Raw genomic sequence first — 20,914 nt, forward strand, 5'->3', positions numbered from 1 at the left:
GAAAAGTCATTAAAATGAAACATAGTTTCTAAAATCTTGCTTGTATAATGTTTTAGCTAAGATACACCAGGATTTCTAATCTGATATCACAGGAAAAATCACAGATGAAAGAAAGGTCAATTTCTTCTTCTTTTTTTCTTTCTTTTTTTAATAAACTTGAAGTTTATTGAAATGAAATACTTCCTTCTTGTGGTTGTGGAAGCCTTTGATGGAACAATTTTCTATTAGAGATTTAGTAGAGTTTTTTATGTAATTCAGTAGAGACAAACCTGTGAGTTAATTCTGTTTTGATCAAATCGGAAGATATTTTTTTTTTTAATTTTACCCCTTGACTTGGTACAGTAGAAGATTTTTGAAATGTAGCATTCCAACTAATATTTCTGTTACTTAGTTCATGAAGGATAAGATGATTGCACAGAGGATTTGCCTAAAGGAGTTTTCACAGGAAAACACCTGCCATCTAGGCGGAGAGAGCATCCAGGAATGGGTTGACTTCTTCTGCAAGCTAATTGGACTGAGTCTGTCGAAGCTTCTAAGTCACTCCTCTGTTGATAGGGTTTTTCCGTTTTTCGACTCAGTAGTCAGCTTGGACAGACGTATCAAAATTCCCTCCTTTTGGAATTCCTGGATCAACTATCATTTAATATAAAATCGGACTTTTCAACTGTAAGTAAGCGTCTCTGACTCCCAGTAGCGTGGTAGAATCGTGGTGCCTCCTTTGAAGGCATGAACTTCGGTTCTGAGAGTTAAAACAAGCCTCAGAGACTCACGCCATTTTTAAACTGTCACAAGTGACAGGGGGCCATCGCTTGAACCGCCCAGGCCTAGAAAGAGTTCTTCGCTTGACATTTGACAACCAGGGGCTTGGCAGGCTTCAGAAGCCTCGAGCTTCACTGGAGCCCAGCGAATCTTATCGCTACAGTCAGAAACCTCGTGCTTCACCCGGTGCTCGAAAAAGCGGCATTGCAGACTTCAGAAGCTTCGCACTTCACCCAGCACTCAATTTGGTGGGCGGTGTGGCCGCAGGAGTCTTGTGCTCCGCTTTCTCATCGACTGTCTGTGTACTTTGCCACTCCGCTTAATAACGCCGCATTCAACCCAGCGACAGATTGGCCACCTAAAATTCGATCCGACTTTCTTTTTGCTGCCCGCGTCTGCAGTATTACAGGAACTATTGCACTCCATTAGCACCCGTGGCCGTTACCACTTGCCGCCAACATTACTTTAAATCAGATAGGAGCCTTTGATCCCAATTAGAGCCATGGGCAGCTGGTCCCATGAATATTAGTGCTCCACCATTAGCGCCCATATCACGCTTGTTTGCATAGCTAATTATGACAGAGGATCACTCGACTGAAAGGAGAGCTAACCCTGATAACAGTGAGCCAGAGGAGTTAGCAGCTCCAAAGGCGGTGCCTGAGGCGGCAGCAGGCACTTCAAAGCAAAGCTCTAGGACTACAGAGAGGACTGGCACAGGTTCTAAGCGTTCCAAAGCAGTTGAGAGAGATGAGCGCAGAAGAGACAGAGCTTTAGCAAAGATATGTGAGAAATTTAACCAAAAAAGTGTCCTTAGGTCAGACAGGCGAGAGACAAGCAGCACCAGCAGATTGCCTTCCTTTAGTCTATCTCCAGGGGGAGCTGGAGATCATTCTTCTCCAACCAATTCCTTACTGCCCATTAGCAGAGCTGGTCTATAGGGTCTACAGAAGTTTCTGAAAAGCCTTTTGAGCTGCTAAGGATGGCGCCTGAGGCCACCTTTACTCCCACCTCAGCTGGCCTAAGACCAGAAATGAGGACAGGCCTAGTAGACCCTGTTAACATGCAGACTATGCCTGGCTCCTTCTCACACCCTGCAGAAGAAGTGGCATATCTTGGACATCAGGAGGACTCTCCGGATATACATAAAGAAGACCTCCTCCTTTAGAAAACCAGAGTCGCTTTTTCTGTCTTTCCAACCTCCTTCCTTGGGCAAGAAAGTAACAAGTTCCATGATTGGTCAGTGGCTGAGGGGTGCATCGCCAAAACCTACGACCTGCAGGGCATTTCATTCTACCAGAAGCACAGCCATGATGGCATCGTGGGCAATGCATCATTGGAAGAAGTCAGTCGAGCAGCTGAGTGGTCCTCTACCCCCACTTTCATCAGGCCGGACAGCTTTCCCTCGGCCGAAGCAGCGTTTGGCCGATGGGTGCTGCAGAGTGTCCTTAAGGAAAGGGAAACTTTGGACCAGACTGCGGCCCCACCCGTAAGGACAAGCCAGCTTTGGTATGTCCCATTCCTGGATGCTATTTCCACCTAGATGGGGAAGGGGCATTGTCTTGCCAGCCCCACCCTAGGACCGTCTAGTCATCTATCAAGGAGGAAGGACCTTACAGCTTAACACCAGATCATTGGTCAGTGAGGGAACCATATTGTAACTAGACACGTCTGTCATTGCACCTTTGCAAAAAAGCTGGGAATCCCTAGCAACAGAGGAGTGATTAACAGTTTTGACACATTCAGTCCAATCAGTGTGAAGTACCCGTGGTTCGCCCATGAGGCCAGTGTTGAGAAAAGACACGGACACAAGCTTTCTCGGGATGGAGCGACCCAGATTGGGGGTCTGGGAACCCCTTTTATTGAGATAGGACAAAGGCAGGAGGAGCAATAGCATGTGATTTAAGACAGCCTGTCAAACTACAATTGCTAATCTACTGCTCAGGGAAGTTCTGTCTATATATGGTCATATCCTGGTCAGGATGTTTTATCTTTTGGGACTTGTTTTTTCCTGTGTGGTTCAGCGTGGCTGCGCATGCCCTGTTATGCACTGGGCCATGGGTGACCGCCACACCTACACAAGGAGTTATATGACAACAAATCAGCTTGCATATGAGGCCAACCCATTCCTGGATGCTATCTCCATCTTATGAGATGCAGTGTATTAGGTAAGACCAATGGCCCCTTGCCCCTCCATCTTACGAGATGTGGTGTATTAGGTAAGACCAATGCCCCTTCTCCCCTCTCAACTGGAGAACACAGGGTGTTCTCCAGTTGAAAGACTTAGTTAGTTAAATTAATGTGATTAGGATCAGGTGTTCCAAGCTTATTTTTTGTTATAATCTGTACAGTTTCATTATTAACAAAAGAACTTAATCTCACTGCCTGCACAAGTTAAATGAGATTGTTTGGGAAAAGCCTGATTTGGAGCTGTTAAAAGAGTAATATTTTAGACCAATAGAGAAGTTAAACTACTGGAGGGAAAATTGCTTTTGTCTCTGCCTTTGTTTATTGAGTTATTGCCCTTGACTTGTTCAAAAAATTTCAAGGAGGATGAGAAGAGAATAAACTCTCTCTTTAGAGAGAGCTGAGGTGGCGCAGTGGTTAGAGTGCAGTACTTCAGGCCACTTCAGCTGACTGCTATCTGCAGTTCGGCGGTTCAGATCTCACCGGCTCAAGGTTGACTCAGCCTTCCATCCTTCCGAGGTGGGTGAAATGAGGACCCATACTGTGGGGGCGATATGCTGACTCTGTAAACCGCTTAGAGAGGGCTGAAAGCCCTATGAAGCGGTATATAAGTCTAACTGCTATTGCTAACTACCCAAAAGCCAAATCTATATTTTTAGGACATTAATACAAATTTTCAACAAAAGAGTCCAACTTATTTTGGGCCTAGGAAAAATACCCTTGCATTGTAGAACTTTAGTAGAGGGTATAGGGATAGTCTAGGTGAAGAGAGCCAATGTAAATTGCTGTCTCATCTTGGCACGCCTTGATTCTCCCAGAAGCAGGATTCTGTACAACCCACATAGAAAGCTGTTCTTCATAGTCCATATAAATGTTCTTTCTACTAGGGTTGACAGCTGGCCGATATGCATACATTCCCTATGAAGATTGAGTATGTATCTGCTGCTCCAATATAGAGGTTGTGTCTGTTTCACATATCCTTTTAAAGTGCCCATAGTAATGCACTGTCAATCAGACCTAATAGGCCGACTCTTTAATCTGAAAAAAATCCACTCATGATGAGGCCATTGAGATATTCTTATTAAATGACCGACAACCAGTAGCAAAAAAATTATTTTAGCAATAGCAATAGCAGTTAGACTTATATACTGCTTCATAGGGCTTTCAGCCCGCTCTAAGCGGTTTACAGAGTCAGCATATCGCCCCCACAGTCTGGGTCCTCATTTCACCCACCTCGGAAGGATGGAAGGCTGAGTCAACCTTGAGCCGGTGAGATTAGAACCGCTGAACTGCAGATAACAGTCAGCTGAAGTGGCCTGCAGTGCTGCACCCTAACCACTGCGCCACCTCGGCTCTTACACTTATAAAAATCATTTAGTCCCTTCTGTGCAATGTTAACTTCTTCTATTTATATATGAATGTACTATATACTTAGATATGCATTGTATTAATGCTGTGCTTTTTAAACAGTGTAACTTAAGTCTTAGATGGCAAAATAGCTTTTCCACAGAAATTGCTGGATAGAATCCTTGGAAGTCGTACATAGAGGATTTGTATTTCTGCTTGCTTATTACTTTCTTTTGTTTAGGTTTAGCAATATCAATAGCATGGCTTAGACAATAAATTCATTTTTTTCTCTTGTCTGCCACTTTGGAAAAAGCAACTCACTGGATGGAAAAACACCCAAACAGGCTATTTGCTGATTAAGATCTATGGCGAAAAAATAAAACTAAGTACAATAATGGTAAATGCATGACATAATCAAAACAGAAAGAAATGGAAAATATTAGTCTTTTTTTTCTAGCTTTACGCTGTAGTACAGTGATTTTTACTTCTACTATTTTAAGAGCCTCTTTTTAAGCATCACTAAATATGCTCAAGCTAGCCACCCCCTCAGTAAATACCAACCTACTCTGATTTCAAGCCGTCTGAAAAGATTAAGAGCTAGCTAATTCCCATGTTAGTTTTGGGTATGATAAATTCACTCCAAGTCATTTTTCCACCCGATTGATATTCGGGCTCTCTATGATAAACACCAAGCACCATGTGAATGCACATGCGAATTATGTTTAGATTACACAGAACGGACACGATCAAATTACCAATATGATGATTTTAGCAAGTTCAAACTAAACTCTTTTTGGCTCTTAAAGATTGGTAAATGCCATTCATTGGCTCTGTATTACAATTCCGCCACATTTTGCTAATGAAATCCAGTTGTCAGGAAGCAGCTTTTCTTAAATACGTCTTGAAATATTAAATATAACTGAAGTTTTGATTTAGAAAACACTGTTTTGTTTTTTTGTAGGAGAAGTGTTAAATGCAAAGAATGTCAAGTTGCAACTATGAAAGGGGCAAACTAGAGATTCAGAAGAATTGTTGTATGATTGGATTAGGGTTGGAGATAAAGCTCTTTTCCTTACTTTTGGGAAGATTCTGGATTTTCACTCCCTCGGGCTTGGCGTCTCCACTACAAGTATATATTTTTATTCAGCATTAACTTCAACAGAAGCTACAATAATAAACATAATGAATGGGATCTTATTTTCTTGATGTTTTTGGCAAGATTATGCAAGTTTTCTGGAGGATCCCTCCTTTATTTCTGAAACAATGATTATTTTGAAACTTGAGAGATGTAAAAAAGAAAGCGGAAATGACTAATTTATGACACAGTGATGTTTTGGGGACAAACCTATAGTTAGATTTAAAAACACAGTAAAGTGCAGGCAAAACCTGGACAATGTTTATTGTACAATTATGTTGCCAGCTTTCTCAAAGAAACCAACAACTCCTAAATATAAGGGTGATTAATTTTAGGGGATATAATTAAATCTACTTTAAATGGGGCTAATTTCTCTAGGTAGCTCTTGGTATTTGCCCCTGGCTGACTTAATGTACTTGATTTGATTTTGGTGTGTGTTGCCATTACTTGTTTACCGTATTTTTCTGTCTATAAGATGCACTCTCCCCCCCCTCCCCAAGGTGGGTGGAAATGTCTGTGTGACTGAATGTTGCTGAAGACCCACTGGCCCCCACCCTTCAGTTGTTTTCTGCCTCCGCATGCCCCATTTTCGGCCTCCATGGTGAGATATCGCTGCCACCGTCTAGAACAGGCAAAAAAATAGGGCATGCAGAGGCCAAAAATGTGGTGCGCAGAGGCAGCGATAGGCGGCAGCAATGGAACAGCTGATCAGCAGTATTCCGGGGGGGGGGGGTTGATCCAACCGCCAATCATCTGCTCACGCTAAGTTAAGCTGTGATAACGTGCTGAAGCTGACCTGCTGTTTGCTACAAGGATGCTAGCCAGATGAATACCGGTGGATGCTGGGAGGCAGAGGCAGATTTTTTTCCCTTCTTTTCCTCCCCAAAAGCTAGGTGGGTCTTATGGTGTGGAGCGCCTTACAGTGCGTCAGTGGCTAAGACACTGAGCTTGTCGATCAGAAAGGCCAGTGGTTCGAATCCCTAGTAAGGTCTCCTGTGTGAACAGGGGATTGGACTAGACAATCTCCAAGGTCCCTTCCAACTCTGTTACTATTTATTGTATATTTATATAGCCACCCATCTCAAGGTTTTGTGACCCCAGGCGGGATTCAATAAAAACAGCCAAAAACTAACCAAAAAACCAGCAATTAAAACACAATTAACCCAATCAATACTCAAGGACAAATCACTTGTAACTCACCAGGTACCCATCTGATTTTACTTTCCTCCTTATTATTTAAAAAAAAAACCAGGAGTGCTATAAAAGAAAATACAATTTCCCCCCAATATCTTTGAGTTCCCATACACAGTATCATCATTCTTAGAAAGTAAAAACAAAAGCTTGGGTAGTGCTTGATAATTTGATTTGAGAAAAAAAAGACAGAAATCAACTAAAGTGAAAAAGAAGGTGGGATGCAACCAATTCTACCAGTTTTCCTTTTGGCAAATATATGCTTTATTATTCCTAATTTCAGCCTCGTTAACAGTTTTGTGAGAGCACCCATTTTCATGCCCTCAAAAGTTTAAATGCGCCCTCTGGTCCCCTAAAATTGGACAACCGTGACTGAAATTAAACGAAGGTTAATGAATTTAATAAATACTGTAGCTGTTAACATTTCATATTAGCACAGGAACTTTAGAGTGCATTGAATCGAGCTTTCATTCCTGCTGAAATGCATAGCAACCCATCCAGTGATTTCTAAGATATGACTGTTGCATTTGGTAAGATTAGAAATGTAGGTATATGTACTGAATTTACAGCGGTAGAGACTAATTTGGTTCTGCACTTAATAACGGCAGCAAGACTGTTGGTGGCACAATACTGGAAGAAGGAAGACTTGCCTACAACTCAAGAATGGACATTGAAAGTCACAAACCTAGCCGAGATGGCTAAAATATCGGCATATCTTAAAGACCACTCAAATGAGAGATACAAACGAGACTGGAAAAAATGGATTGACTATATACAAAACAAATACGGGACTAAGAAATTCCAGATAGCCTATGCTTAAGATCAGGAATAATCTAAACTGCTTAAAGTTAGTGCAACAGGAAGAAGCTGAGTTCAATGCAGGGATGTTATTAACTTCTTTTTTTTATTTCCTTTGTCTTAATATATTTTAGACTGTATTAGTTAAAAACCTATACCGTGTACGGGCTCTGGGAAGTCGGGGGGGAGGGAGGTGGGGTTGTTAGGGGGGAGGGGGGATATATAGTATGTGTTAGATTTTATAGTAACGCGATTGCACTTGTATACTGTTGCTCTTTAATTTCACTGTAAAAATAGGACAAGCTGAATATACTAATAGATAGTAGAAATACACCGAAGGGAGGAGTAGAGGGTTAGAAGAAAGAGGGGTAGAGAGGGTGGGAGAGAGGACGGGAGGGAAGGTGAGAAGGAAGGGAGGGAGTGTATCGGGAGAGAGGAGTGATAGAGGGGGAGGGGAAGTAGGGTAGAGGGGAATGTTGGAGGGAAGAAGGAAAGTTGGAGGGGGGCGAAAGAAAGGGTATATGGAGGGTCGAAGTGGTACATTGGGTTTGTATTTTGGGGGGTATTGTTGACAAGAGGAATGGCTGTGTTTATTGTTTAATGTTATATGGCCCCGGTTATGCACAGTATATATGTGACTGTACGAAATGAAAATGGAAAAAATAAAATAAAAACACATTTACAATCTAGAAATGTAAATGCTGATGTGCCCAGAAAGTTAGATTCTTCAGTGACTCCTGCAGTCTATTATTTTGTTTACTGTGAGATTTCCATGGAGGTCTCCTGAAATACTTTATCATTTCATAACGAAGCCCGTCTGTCATGAATAATTCATATTTTTATATGAATTTACTCCCGTAACCTGCTCCTCTGTGGGTTCAATAGCGCTTACTCTCATAAAGCTGGGAATAGCAGCGCAGCCTTGACTTTTCAAAAGGATAACATTGCCCTACCTTTTTCACAGGATTTTTACCAGGACCCAGAAAATATTAGCCTCTGCTGCTTGCTCTCCTGACTTTTCAAACTATTTGCCTTTCTTAACACAAGCACACCACATCCATGAAGAAGAAAACAGCTTCTTGTTGCTTACGCTGGAAGTCCTTTGTCTGGAAGTCTCTCCCTCTCACTTAAGCTACTTGTAAGGCTAAAACATTGCTCTGAGCACTTCAGAGGTCAGGCACATGTAGCAGAAATGTAATGAATAGAGAGAGTTTGACTTCATTCTGTGAGTAAACAGTAGATGGCGTTTCTTTTTGATCAAGGTCTTTGTTTATTTAGAATGTCTTAATACCGAGGAATTAATAAACCCTCCCAATATCCATAAAAGTGCCAGGTTTACAAAATGCAGCCATAATTCAGGTGAAATAATTAAGGCATTCCTGGATTTGTTTCATCCCTGGGTTGACACATTGGAGAGAGCTTCATTTGGTAGGAATCAGCAGTTTTATGTGGCAATTAATTTTAACTTCAATGGGAAAGCTAGAGTGCTCAAATTGTACCCTTGGTTTCTACACAGAGGTGGAAGTAGCCTAATATTTATTATTAAGACTGCAGGGCTATGAAGTAGCACGCGTAGTAGAATGAAATGAAGCTTTTAAGATTTTATCCAAAGCTGATTTAGTTTATGGTATAATCGGCTAGTTAAACCATATTGCAGGCTTTCAGTCGCCTTTAAAATAAATCACATTAGTTACTGTGAAAAACCTCACCTCTTGATTACAGCACATTATTTTACTTTCTCTCAATTTTGCTGTATGAATAATGCATGTATGTATTTCTATGGGTAATTAATTCTAGTGGAAATACACAAAATGGAGTTTGAGGTATTAACCTAACTTAAGTTTCCCAATTAACTAATTTTAATATTTAACTAGATAGAATCTAGAGGGATAGATTTCTTTCTAATTCTTATTCTCTCTTGTATAGATTTCTGCTAATTTTTAGAAGTGTTCAGTCTACCTTAATCTCAATAATTTAGTAATCTCCAAATACAGTACATAGTATTTCAACTCTAGTGCTGATTGATAAGATGGTTGAGCCATGGCTGGAGAATTGTGTTATTCTGTTAATTCTGGGAGTTGAAGTCCACACGCCTTAAAATTACTAAGGTTGAGAAACACTGGTCTAGTGGAAGAAGATGATTCAACCGTAATAATAAAGTAATACATAAACATTCTTGGGCAGGACAGAGGGCCCAAAATAAGTCCCTGAATCCTGGGCGATTCAGAGAAATTTTCTAAGAAACCCTCAAACTATGAACATGTAAGGCATAAATGTTGTTTTTCTGTTCATAGCAGAGAGATTGAAAAGTGGTTCACCGACAAATGCGCGTTCGACAAAACCGCGGGGAGAAAAGTGTGAGTTCGAAATTTCGCCGAAGAATGAGCACAGAAGCGCGCCAACAAGAGTGTGCTGACAGAAGCGCGCTCTAAACCTAACCCTAAATGTAACCCTAAACGTAACCCTAAACCTAACCCTAAACCTAACCCTTACCCTAACCCTTACTTTAACCATAATGGCGCTTCTGTCGGCGCGCCTTTGTGGGTGTGCTGTCGACATGGCGGTTTTATCGCTGCGGTTTTGTCAGTGCGCTGTTGTCAGGTGCGCTTTTGTCGGGTCACGTTGAAAAGTTGTCTCTAACGTTGCTTGTTTCTTTCAGTTCCAAATGGGTTTCCCTCTATTGAAGGAACCCTTGATTAATTGATTAATCAAATTTATATGCAAGAGACGTGTATATATTTGTATTTGTAGCAAGAACCATGGTGGTGCAGTGGTCAGAATGCAGTACTGTTTGCTAATTCTGCTACTGCCAGCAGTTTGATTCTCACCGGCTCAAAGTTGACTTATCCTTCCATCCTTCCGAAGTGGGTAAAATGAGGACCCAGATTGTTGGGGGCAATTTGATGACTCTGAAAACCGCTTAGAGAGAGCTGTAAAGCACTATGAAGTGGTATATAAGGCTAAGCACTATTGCTACCTGACTCTCAATGACTCTGGGTGGCTCACAACTACTAAACTAAGAGAGATAAATTAAATACTAAAAGATGGTGAGAATGCACGAAGATTCTAGTCTTCAGATCTCTTGGAAACAATAGCTAGGCGGGGGCTGTCAGATCTCTGGGAGGGAGCATTCCAGAGAGTAAATGCTCCAATAGAAAAGATATACTGATAGATTGTTTAATTGAAAAGGCTTAGAACAAATCAACCTTACAGGATTGCAATGGCCAAGCAGATCCTATGGGAAGCAGGCAATCCCTCAAGTAAATGGGCCCTATACCATATAAGGCTGTAAAAAACTAGTACCTTGAGTTGAGTTTGAATGCCCTTCAGCCATGTCTATCTGAAGCTAGTGATCTTCAGGCATAACTCTGTGTAAAACATATTGCAGTAGTGAACCAGTGAGGTGACAAGGACATGGGTGATTGCTTTTTTTTTTTTAAAAAAACCTTGATATAGGACAAGGTGCAATAGACCTTAAGCACACTTCATAGGATAGCTTAAGAAGCAGTCTCTCCCCTAACCAACACCCACCGAAGCAGCCCACAGAAAGGAAGAGAACCACAGTAAAATGGTACCCCCCCCCAATTCCCAACTCATGAAACTGCCTCAGTAGCAGAGGTGGGTTCCTACCTGTTCGCGCCAGTTCGGTAGAACCGGTTCGTCAAATCTACCGAATATACTGACTCTGTAAACTGCTTGGAGGGGGCTGTGAAATGATATATGAAATCTAAGTGCTATTGCTATTTGCAGAAATTTCAAGAATGCTACTTAGTTCTGTTTACCTGGAAATAAGCCCTACTAATCTACAATATAAAAGTTATTTATGTTATATAGCATAAGCAAGTCCTCGCACTTGCGAATGACAGCTCGGTAGCAGCCAGGCGCGTCTTAGCCAATCAGACGCGCCTGTCAGTTGCCGAGCTGTCAAGCGCGAGTCTGCTGGAGTATAAAAGGCAGGCTATTTCCAACCGCCACCCGATCTACTTCATAACTGCCGACGATACCGGTCTACTTGTTCAGACCTCCCGGTCTACTGTTAATACATTCCTGTCTACCGCGCGTCCAGCCCGGTCTACTCTTTGTTACTTGTTCAGACCTCCCGGTCTACTGTTAATACATTCCTGTCTACCGCGCGTCCAGCCCGGTCTACTCTCTGTTACTTGTTACAAAGTTACTGTTGATTAAATGGTTACAGTTACCTGCTTGCCTCCTGCTTCTTCGTGAAGTTACAATAATTTATATTGCAATTATTTTTTTCAACCATTATATTCAATCCCTTCAGTCATTTGGTTAATGCTATTGTTCCTGAAAAGGGGCCCCAAAATGGATCTGTCATATTTTGGGTATCTTAGTCAAGTTTATTTTGTTACTAAAAGAATGTAAAAAGAGAATCTCAATATAAAAAGAGAAAAAAGTTTCTTGCTTTCTGTGAATGCAATTTCATTTTTCATTTCCATTTTTCAATACTACAGGATTAGAGAGCATTGTACAGGTAGTCCTTGACTTAGGAACAGTTCATTTAGAAACCATTCAAAGTTACAACAGCACTGAACAAGTGCTGTTATGACCGTTCTTCACAATTAAAACCATTGCAGCATTCCCATGATCGCAATTCAGACATTTGGCAACTGGTTCATATTTATAACAATTGCAGTGTCCCATGTGATCAGCTTTTATGACTTTCTGACAAGCAAAGTCAATGGGGAAGCCAGATTCACTTAAAGGTGTTACTCACTTAAAAATTGCAGTGGTTCCAGTGGTGGGTTTCAAAAAATTTTTGGAACCTCTTCTGTAGGTGTGGCCTGCTTTCCGGGTCCACTGGTGGAACCTCTTCTAAGCGGTTCGGTAGATTTGACGAACCGGTTCTACCGAATAGGTGCGAACTGGTAGGAACCCACCTCTGGTTTTATCCAAAGACCTTTCAACTTACCTCCTATCGTGTGATTATTAGCACATTTATATAGTCTGCCTTGGAGAGCTTGGAGGGAGGCAGGGAGAGAGGTTTCTTTAGGAAATTGCCTGACATTAAATATCAAACTTTGTGATTAAACTATTTGGGTGTCCGTCAATAACTTTTAAAGGGCTTTGTTCCTTCTCTCTTTTGAATATTCTCCACAGTTTAGTAAATGTTTCAGTTTGTCTGTATATCAATTTATCACAATCTTTTAATGAAGATAATTAAGATGAAGATAAGGATAACAGGCATTGATTATTATTAGTCGTTTTACATAGAAGAATAAGCTGAAAACTGGTATGAATCAAGTTAGACTTTCCTCTGCCTTTGTTGCCATAAAAGCTCCCTCTCCTACAATGGAAACCAGTCACCGCCTAAAAGATTACTTCTGCTGATGGTGGTGTCTGCAAATGTTGTCAGATTTCAGTAAAAACTAGGCTAAATCTTGCCCCAGAGCAACAACTACAGATGTAGGTTTCCAAGCAACTTGGTGAATTGGTTCGGTTACAAAAGGCTTTTAAAAAACACTCCATCTGGTTTCCAGTCCAAGATGCGGCCACCCCAAAGAATGATCTAATTCGGCTGCATTTAAACTTGGAATCTTTTCATTGCTTGCTTCAGAGCAGGAAATCAAATAATAGCCTTTAGGAGCAATGAGATCCACATGCTGGTTTAATTGCATGTCAAGTACATTTCTTGCTTATATTTCAACATATGTATAGTATGATGATGACAAAAGATTTTAGGGCGCCGCTCTCCTTCCCTGAATTCTACTAAATTGTGGTGAAGGGATGGGGTAAGCTAGCGTTTTGAGTATTATTAGACTTTCACATCCGATTTGACATGTGTTGTGCCTAATGTATACTCCCAGGCAGACAAAATTGTGGCTTTGTTTCTTTTTCCTTACCAGATGTAAAGTCTGTGAACCTTTTAAAGGAGAGCACATCCTTGTTTGTTGTTCAAATTCTGAACTGGGTGTATTTTTTTTTTCAGATAAATCTCCAGGGGCCACTTGGTTGCGTTTCAAGATGTGCCTATGCCTGTCTTTCTTTGAAACTCAAGAGCAAACAGCTCGCTAGAAATGAACCTGGAGCCTTCCAGATGATTTGGACTATAACTGCCATACTGAAGTTGGATGTGATTTGTAATGCAGCACATCTGGAGGGCATCAGTTTCAGGGATTCTTGACGGAAAAACAGAGGGGGAAAAAAAGACATACTCTGCAGAAACATCTTTCAGAATAGATCTTTTTAAAAAGTGAACTGTCCCTCCCTCTTGTCAACATTTGCCATATGTGGAAAAAGGAAGTTACAGAGGTTTGTTTCTAGATCTTATTGAGTACCGGTTAAGAAATTTAAAAAAAATTGTCTGTGAAGACACTGTAGTTAGTAATTCTGAGTAATGGCGCATGCTGCTTAATATGCAGTGCCAGGGTTTAAATAGGTTCACCGACAAATGCGCGCACGACAAAAGCGCACCAACAAAACCGTGGCGAGAAAACAGCGAGGTTGAAATCGCAACCACAACACACTGACAAAAGCGTGCCATCAACAAACAACGCGAAAACAAGGTAATAACCCTAATCACAACCCTAAACCTATCCCTAACCCTTACCTTAACCCTAATCGCGCTTTTGTCGGCGCGCTGTTGTGGGCGCGATTTCGACCTTGCTGTTTTCTCGGCGCGCTTTTGTCGGCGCGCTTTTGTCGTGTGCGCATTTGTCGGGTCACGGTTTAGGTTTAAATAATCTAGTGGGCCAGGGCTTTCAGAGCACTGGGTATTAAACGGTTAATGATATTTGAATAGCATTTTGATAAAAGGAATCTTGTCAGATAATTTGCCCAGTAGATCAATATTGTCAGGTGAATTACTTTACAAGAAAAGTCTTACTCTTTAAAGCAAATATTTTTTTTAAAAAAATAATGCTTACTAGGAGGTAAGTCATTGCCATTTCCCGTATATGAAGCAAACCATGACATAGTTGTAGTTTTACATCATCGTTTCCTGTGGGAGCTGTCGTTCAAGTTACAGGAACTGTGAATTGTCCCAGAGCCATCTACATTCCACAGTTTTTAATTTTGTCAGTCTAATAATAATAAAGAATCAATCCTCCCTCTCTCCCCTCCTCCCTCTCACACACATACACAAATTTGAAAAATACTGGAAATGTTTGAAAAGCAATTGTTTTGCAAAAAATCACACCAGTCTCTGACACTGGTATTTTATCATCAAAACAAGACAGACAGTTTTCAGCCTTCGCGGTGTCTTTTGATTTTCCAAACGAAGCGCTTGTGTTTCCTAACAGAGCTTTCCTGTTATTGATAACAGAGATGATAATATTTTTTTTTCTATCCTGATTTGGATGAGAGTACCAATCTACTGTCACATGGAAGGGTAGTAAGTGACAGCTTATTGTTAGTTGATGTGTAACGGGTTAAGATAGAACCCAAAGATGATGTTTTGTGTATAACTGCCAAGTAGATAATATGAAAGCTATTCAGAAGATTAGATATAATTGACAAAGTGGAAGACAGTTAAATATTAGTTGTCTTGTGAGCCAAGTGTAGGTGGCCCTATGGTAGAAGAGTGTACTTCCTCTGATATGGCTAGGAGTTAATCAGGGAAGTGGCACAGGAAGGGGTGTAATTGTAAGGTGTTTGGCATTGAGCCGAGGTGGCGCAGTGGTTAAATGCAGCACTGCAGGGTACTTCAGCTGACTGCAGTTCTGCAGTTCGGCTGTTCAAGTCTCACCGGCTCAGGGTTGACTCAGCCTTCCATCCTTCCGAGGTGGGTAAAATGAGGACCCGGATTGTTGTTGGGGGCAATATGCTGACTCTGTAAACCGCTTAGAGAGGGTTGAAAGCCCTATGAAGCGGTATATAAGTCTAACTGCTATTGCTATTGCTATTGCTATTGCTACTTGAAAGGCAATTGGAATATTTTTATAAGTTTCACTAAGACATACGTTCTTGCGAGAAATGTAAAGCTTAACCAGTAAGGACAAACTATAGAGTGTTCATTTCCTGCTGACCTTATAACTCGAACAGATGTTTTCCCTTACAAGAACTATTAGTCCATGTGTGATGTTTCCATTTTCATTGTCCATAAATTTTGAAACAAGTTTAACCCCTTATAGCCTTGATTTTCTAGCATGGAATCGTAATTGCAATATCCTCATTTGTGCAACATGGTTTTTCTGTCTTTCTTTCCTTTCTGCACACTGTTTTTGTGTGTGTGTGTGTGTGTGTGTGTCTGTAAACATTGTCTTGCAAAGAAATATTTACTGCAGTTCTTTTTTTTTTCTTATTATTATTAATTTAGTTTTGGCTGAATTTTTTTTTCCCCCTTAGTCTTTCAACCTCCACAGGGGACAACAGATGTTTCCTCTGACAAGCTCTCTGAGAAACTTTTGTTAGGTATTTTTCCTCTTGGGAAGTTACTTTATTTTCCACTACACATTCAAAATGAGTACATGAACATACAAAGATGTGCATGCAGAATGGCTGATAAAACAAGCATATAACTTTCCTCTTGCTGTGTGCATGTTTGAAGAGAGTAATTTTGTTTAGGCTTGTATAGATACTTGGCCCTGATAGACAGAAATTTCAAAATAATCAAACATTATTAGACATTACTGATAATTTCTTTTACCTGGAATGAAAGAGGTGTATGGTCAAACACCAAGAATGAAAAAAAACATTTGAATGCCTTTCAATATAAGGTTTTGACAGTGATGTACAGAGTTAGATTTTCATTTTATGCTGACTTATGGCAGATTTCATGAAACGTTCTGAAATTACTATTTCAGGCATGAAAAGGGGGATGTGGAAGATGTACATTGAGAAGAATAGAAGCAATATTTTTCCTCCGTAGATACTATTTTTTGAAGGCAGTGTCTAAATTACACATTCTGTTAAAGAATTCCATGTTTGTGATTTAGCATAATGTGTGAATCTAGCCATTGTGGTTTATACGAAGTAATTTTTGCAAAATATGAAAAATCTTATCAGCCGTCATGGGTTAACATGAAGCATCGGTTGAGCCAATTTAATGATTGTATATTTGTATGTTAAATATTGTACTACTAAGAATTTTTCTTGTGGTAGCTAAATGTAGAAAAAAAGAGGAAAGCTTGTTAAATTACTTGAATTCATTTCAGCCCTTCGCAGCCTTCTTTTCTTTTTATGTATAAATAGTTTCTCGGACATTAGTCCTGCCTGAGAGTTGTTACTTTAGCAATTGCTAATTGCTGGGACCAAATGAGGAATAATTCCACACAATGTATATCTGGATATCTGAAAACAATTGGCTACGAAATCTGAGCTTTTCACATTGCAGATATTTTAAATGCTGATACTAATATTTGAAAAGATCTGATTTGGTAGCCAATCGTTTCCAGGCCAAATATAAAAGGTTCCTTTTGATTATCCCTATGTAGCTTGGGGCCTGTTTTTATTTGGGTCATCTTTTATTACCAGATGAGTTTGTGTGGGGAATTGAGTTAACAAAAGACTGCCTTATTTTCCTATAGAATTTGCTTGGTACACAGGATTAAGCGTTCTCCTATGTTGAAGCAAGTGTGTGAAATACATGCTTAGGAATTTTATTTTGAGTTTTAACAGTGAGTTACAGAATTTTAGGTGGCTTAGCCTTAATTCAGAATCTGCGATCACCAAAATAAGCTTCTGACTTTATTCTCAACATCCTTTTTTAGTACGATGGTGGTCAAAACTAGTCGCAGTATTCCAGTGGTGGGTTGCAGGCAGTACGCCAGGGGTGGGTTTCAACCCGTTCACGGCGGTCCCTGCGAACCGGTTGGTCGGCGAACCCGGAAGTAAGTAACTTCTGGGAACGGCGAAGGCCCCCCCGCCCGCCCGTACTCCTTACCCGGTTTTGACGAGTTCTGGGCTTCCACGCATGCGCAGGACGCATACAGCGCCTGCGTGATCCTCCAGGAGCAGCTGGAGCATCACACAGACGCTAGTACGCATGCATGCACTGCGCACGTGCACGAGAATGCCGCCGGCCCCGTACCAACCGAACCGGTTGGAACGGGGCAAGGAACCCACCCCTGCAGTACGCCCTGGTACAGGTATACTGGAGCCTGCCCAGAGCACCGGGTACCGTCTGGTACAGTGCTCCGGAGGGCCGGGCCGTCTGCCCGAACTCCTTACCTGTCCTTTAAAGCCTTCGGCGCTTCCGCATATGGCATGTACAGCGCCTGCGCGATGCTCCGCCGAGCAGCTGGAGCATGACAGAGGCTTGCGGAAGCATTGCTGGCAGGTACGACGCATGCGCACGCCACGTATGTCCCATGTGAGCAACACCGGGCCCGTTCCAACCGTACTGGAATGGGATCCAGAACCCACCACTGCAGTATTCCAGGTGTGATCTTAGCAGTGCAGTTATCTGCAAGAAGTATAAATCCTTCCATTTCCCCACCATCCAGTCAGAGCTGAAGAAGTTTCTTGGATAAGAAGCGAAACATCTTCAAAGAAACATCAGAAAGTCCAGTTACCTCTTGAAAAAAGCACCTTTGGGGCAATCATGACCTAGATGACTGAGAATCTCCATAGACATTTAGCAGTGTCGTATAAAGCAGTACTAACATTTCACATGATCTTGATATTATCATTATATTGCAGTAGCACTGTGTTGGCTTTTTTGGCAGCTACAGTACACTGTGGGCTCATAAGTGAATGGTTGTCCACTAGATCAGTGTTTTTCAACCTTTTTTGTGCAAAGGCACACTTTTTTCATGAAAAAAATCACGAGGCACACCACCATTAGAAAATGTTTAAAAAATTTAACTCTGTACCTATATTGACTATATATAAAGTAATTTTCCCACGGCACACCTTACACTATGTCACGGCACACTAGTGTGCCGCGGCACAGTGGTTGAAAAACACTGCACTAGATCTCTCTCACAGTTACTGCTGTTGAGCAAGGCATCACCTATTCTATAGCTGTACATTTGGTTTTTCTTCAGTAAAATGTGTTTTTATTTTCCATTTTTCATTTTCATACAGTTACATATATACTGTGCATAACCGGGGCCATACAACATTAAACAATAAACACAGCAATTCCTCTTGTCAACAATACCCCCCAAAATAGAAACCCAATATACCTCTTCGACCCTCCATACACCTCTTTCTTCCGCCCCCCTCCAACTTTCCATCTTCCCTCCATCATTCCCCTCTACCCTACTCCCCCTCCCCCTCTACCACTCCTCTCTCCCAGTCCACTCCCTCCCTTCCTTCTCACCCTCCCTCCAATCCTCTCTCCCACCCTCTCTACCCATCTTTCTTCTATCCCACTCCTCCTCCCCTTGGTGTATTTCTACTATATGTCAATATATTCAGCTTGTCCTATTTTTACAGTGAAATTAAAGAGAAACAGTATACATGTGAAGTCGCATTACATTGAAATCTAACACATACTATATATCCACCCTCCCCCCCTAACACCCCACCTCCCTCCCCCCCCCCTGACTTCCCAGAGCCCGTACATTTGGTTTTTCTTGTCTAAGGGTAAATCCTTGCTTTTCACTGAATTGCATTTGTTGGAAAGGGTCCAGTGTTCAGGTTTGTCAGGATCTTTCAGATCATCTGAGTGTGTCTTCTAAAGTAATGGCTATTCCTCCCATCGTGCATCTTTGAAACTCACCCTGAGGTCATAATATGTTAAAATTTTCCACTTTCTGTAATTCCGTTTCCCCTCCTCCATACACCTATTGGTATAAGCAGAATTGAAACACCTAAGGGAATTATGTTAAGTTTGTGTTAATAAGCCGGAATTTCTCTCCTCCCTCCCTCCCTCCCTCCCTCTCTCTCTCTCTCTCTCTCTCCCTCCCTCCTTCCCTCCCTCTCTCTCCCTCTTCTCTCTCTCTCTCTCCCTCCCTCTCCCTCTCTCTCTCTCTCTCTGTTCCAATGCTAAAACAAAATTAGCTTCCTTCAAGCCATCGATATATAAGTGACCTGCATGATGTAAGCAGAATAGTTGTCCTGGTACATACACATGAATAAACAATTAATCCTGTTTTAAATATACTTTTAGAAGAAAGCATGCAGTTGTTTAATCTTTCCAGCTGCTATGAGGAAATTGTTTTTTGAATTAGGGCATAAATTATATTCCCAAAACCTTATTAGGGTAATGTCTTTATTAGGTCAACTGGAGGTCACAAAATACAATGTGCTTTCCAATTCTCAGAATTCTCCAGCGGTCTAGATGGTACATAAACTAAGCCAAAAAGAAAAAAGAGAGATGGGTAAAAGGTGATTCTTTAAACCATGATTTTTTTTTTTCCTAATTAGTGTTCTGAGGTTAAATGTTGGGGCAAAAGTGAAAAAATTCAGATCAGTTTGTATTATGTACTATAAATGCAAATGGAACTCTCCCATAAGATGAAGGTGTTTTTTTAAAGAAAAAAACTAAACCAAGAGCTTCCTCCATAGACAAAGACAAATATATATATTTGTATATATATTATATATATATATATATTTATCAGCATAAATTTTATATATATATATATATATATATATATATGTATGTATGTATGTATGTATGTATGTATGTATATAATATTTTTATCACTGTGTGTGTGCTGTGTTTTAGATCCAAAGTCAAAGGAGTGTTTAATTTCCACCCAGTTGAAAAAAGCTGAATCTTTTCCTAAGCTTGTATGATAACTGTACATTGCCAAGAAAAGGTTTTACAAAATAAATAAATAAAAGATACATTTTACATCTTTTTTTGTGTGAGTATACTTTTTTATTTTCCATTTTCATAACATTCAATCACATGTATACTATTTACATCAGTTCCTCTTGTCATCAACACCCAAAAAGATAAAAGCCCATTATTAGCTCTTCTGCTCTCCATACACCTCTTTCTTCTACCTCTCTTCTACCTCCTTTCTTCCCTCCAGCATCCTTTCCTACTCTACTTCCTCTTCCTTTCTCCTTCTCCTCTCTCTACATTCCACTCCTCCTTATCCTCCTCATCTTCTCCCCTTACCCTCTCTCCTATCCCTCTCTTCCCATCTTTCTTCTCCCTTCTGTTTCCCACTCTTCCTCTCACTGGTGTATTTCCACTTCTGAGCAAACTCCATTCTGTGTTGATGGTATTTATGCTTCCATATCAATATACTTAACATATCCTAGTTTTAAAGAAAAAAATAAGAGAAGACAGTATACATGTGCAATCATATTACATTAAAATCTAACACCCCTCGTCAAATCTCCCTCCCTCCCACCCCCCACCCCCAGCCTTCTACATTTTACATCTTGAAGGCATCAAAGCGGTGTGAGAAGGTGCTTTTGAGCAAGTGTGAGCATTTCCTCCTTAACGCAAATGCTTACTTTATTGATATCGTGAATAAAAGACCCTTTAATAAATTGATTCCTGGTCCTTGCCTAAGAAAAATCATATTGATGAGGTATAATATATAGTACATACTTTTTTTTTGCTTGGGAATCAGATTAATTTTTTGTCCCTTCTTCCTTGTGCATTTAGTTTCCTCGTAGAAAGAATGTGCT

At 40.8% G+C, this 20,914-nt stretch overlaps 1 protein-coding gene across 5 annotated transcripts in view; it reads left to right on the forward strand.

The window, feature by feature from the left end:
* The window catches only part of CTBP2 (C-terminal binding protein 2), a 270,925-nt gene that overhangs the window by 117,250 nt on the left and 132,761 nt on the right, over positions 1–20,914 (forward strand). Inside the window, exon 3 of one of the 5 annotated variants that reach the window (XM_032225572.1) lies at positions 13,362–13,684. The exons of the other annotated variants lie outside the window; for them this stretch is intronic. The gene's annotated coding sequence lies outside the window, so the exon portion shown is untranslated. The remainder of the gene's footprint in view (positions 1–13,361; positions 13,685–20,914) is intronic. 5 annotated transcript variants of the gene reach the window in all.

The sequence above is a fragment of the Thamnophis elegans genome, chromosome 10 (genome assembly GCF_009769535.1).
Source record: "Thamnophis elegans isolate rThaEle1 chromosome 10, rThaEle1.pri, whole genome shotgun sequence".
In the NCBI taxonomy this organism is placed as follows: domain Eukaryota; kingdom Metazoa; phylum Chordata; class Lepidosauria; order Squamata; family Colubridae; genus Thamnophis; species Thamnophis elegans.